Genomic DNA, 2438 nt, shown 5'->3' with positions numbered 1-2438 from the left:
CTCCCAGCACCTTTTTTTCCTCCTCAGTATATAGGAGTTAGAAACTTTTGGGACTGAGGATGATCTTCTCTGATCTGGCCAATAATTAGCATTTTGGCTTGAGCACAGTGCTCTAATTGGCTGTATCTCAGATTCTCCTAATGTAACAGCTCTCTCCATGTTCCTGATCCATGACACCCCCTTCACCCCCTCTCTGCCCAGTGCAGCTGAAATCCAGTGGGTATCAAGGCTGTGTGAGGCTGCAGGGGAGATCTCCTGTGCTAGCTGTTGTGTGGCCAGCTGCACAGCTTGGTTGGGGAGATCTTAGAAGGATCACAGTCTCAGGTTGGGGGCTATAGGCGTGTTCTACAGCACAAGAATTTAACAGTTATGACTAGAAATCCCTATAGTATGTAATTTCTCCTATAATTGCTTGTGGTTCCTCTAGCTCTTGTTGAGAACTGCCATTTAAGAGCAGCTGTTTTACATGGCAAAGTCCTGATGTTGTATATTCAGGACGGAGCATCTCCTGCTGCAAACTTTCTACCTGTTCAAATCATCTGAACCATCCAGGACTTCAGTGTGAAAATTCTCAAGAATTGTTTGTGCTATCTGTAAATGATGTTACATGCACTGGAGGAGCACAGGACTCCTTGGGAGATAGGGGAATCATGGCAAGGGCAGCCCATCTATCTCAGGAGGCTGTTCACTTCTCTTCCCTGCTGCCTTGGTGACACAGCAGTTAGCAGCCACCAAGCAGCTGCTGACACAGAACTAGTGGCCAAATGCTTCTTTCCCTTGCTCCTGTATTAATCAGCTGTAAGTTGTGGCCGCAGACCACAGCCCCTGCTCCCGCGTGATCAGTGGGCAGCTTTCAGGAAGGGACTGCTAGAAGAGAAATAAAACCAGTGTTACAGGGGAGAGGTGTGGAAAGAAATTCCTATGCCTTCCTGTTACCTTCATGTTTGTGGCTGCCTGGCCTGGACCCACAAACCACCAAATGAAAATGTACCCAATCTACTGAATCCCTTCTGGAGGGGAGCAAAAGAAGGGACAGCTTCTTTCCATGGTGAATGGGTACTCATGGCTTGGGAGTGCTGCTATGTCCCAGAGGATGCAAACCTGAGAAAGCCTCTCCAGCTTGTCTTGCCTTCTGCCTGGGGGAAGGGAGCCTGGCCTGTGAGTAATAGCATTAGAATCACTTTATTGAAAAGAAGATTTTGGGGTTTTTTAATTGCCAGTTGTCTGTTAATGGCTTTCTGTAGTATTGTGGTCGTTAGGTGGGAAAGGTTGGAATGGATCCTCTCTGTCTCCTCTAAGCATCCTGGCCTGAAATTGCTTACATGGTTTGGTGCTGTGGTTTCCAAACTGCAAAATAAGGTTTATCCTCGCTGCCACGGGTCCTCTATTTTATCAAAGGCCATTTGTTTTTGTCATGCAAAAAACAAATTGCTGTTCAGTCTGATTGAAATACAGTAGATAAACAGCACAGATGGTGGCAGAAGTCAGGTCTTATACCAGCTGAGAAGGAAATAAACGTTTAAATGTTACAGAAATATAGTTTGGAAATTCTTCCTAATAGATAAATAGAAATCCCACTCACCAGTAACTTAGTGCATCTGACCAAACACTGCTGATCAGAGAGTGAAAATGCTGGGTATCCAAAGGACCTGCTGAAGTCATGAGATCCAGTCTGGCTGCTCTGTGACCGTTTTGTACTCAGGCACATTAGTTGCCAAATCTGGACTCCTTGTTCTGTAGGGGAAACATTGCGCTCTCTGGAGTGACAAATTCCTGGTGCTTGAGATTTTGCATGTGAGCAAAAATGGCATGGAAAAACAGGCCAGGGCTTGTGTGTTTTACTGACATTTTACCTTCACAGTATGCATTTGAATGAGCATTTAGAAGTGTCCCAAAAAGGCAGTGGAGTGCTGTCAAAGGCATCTGTGTGGGATGTGAAGTGGAGAGCACTCAAGGCTTGATCCGGTGAATATCCAAATGAAACTGCCATCTTCAACCTCCCTGGAATAAATATTTGATGTGAACAGCACCTTATACTTTAGGGTTAGCAGTTTCCATTTCTCTGTGGTGTTGAATACCTATCTCTGTAACTGTACAACATGATAATGTGTCATATTTTGAATTCCTACCTCATTAGGCTTGCTGTGTGCAAGAATGTATGTTCAGGTGGGCTCTGTGGCTGTGCCTAGGGCTGGATTTGGCTGGCTGGCCTCTGGAGGAGCAGCACAACCATGTGCTTACTCCCCTGTTAGTGCAATAGGAGCGTGTGCTGCAGGAGGAGGTGCTAATGCAGAGACTTGAACTTCAGTTCTGCTGTCCTCATGCTCTGTGAACCTTGTCCCTAATTATAACCTGAAAACCACAATGTGAAAAGGCTGTGTAATCAGCCATTTTGTCCTGGATGTGCCTTATAGGCTGAAGCTAAGGCATTGGTACAC

The sequence above is a fragment of the Empidonax traillii genome, unplaced genomic scaffold (genome assembly GCF_003031625.1).
Source record: "Empidonax traillii isolate 1590-97213 ecotype Southwest subspecies unplaced genomic scaffold, ASM303162v1 scaffold27:size3997909, whole genome shotgun sequence".
NCBI lineage: Eukaryota > Metazoa > Chordata > Aves > Passeriformes > Tyrannidae > Empidonax > Empidonax traillii.
The sequence above is the reverse complement of the archived record's forward strand: the minus strand, read 5'-3'. Positions refer to the sequence as shown.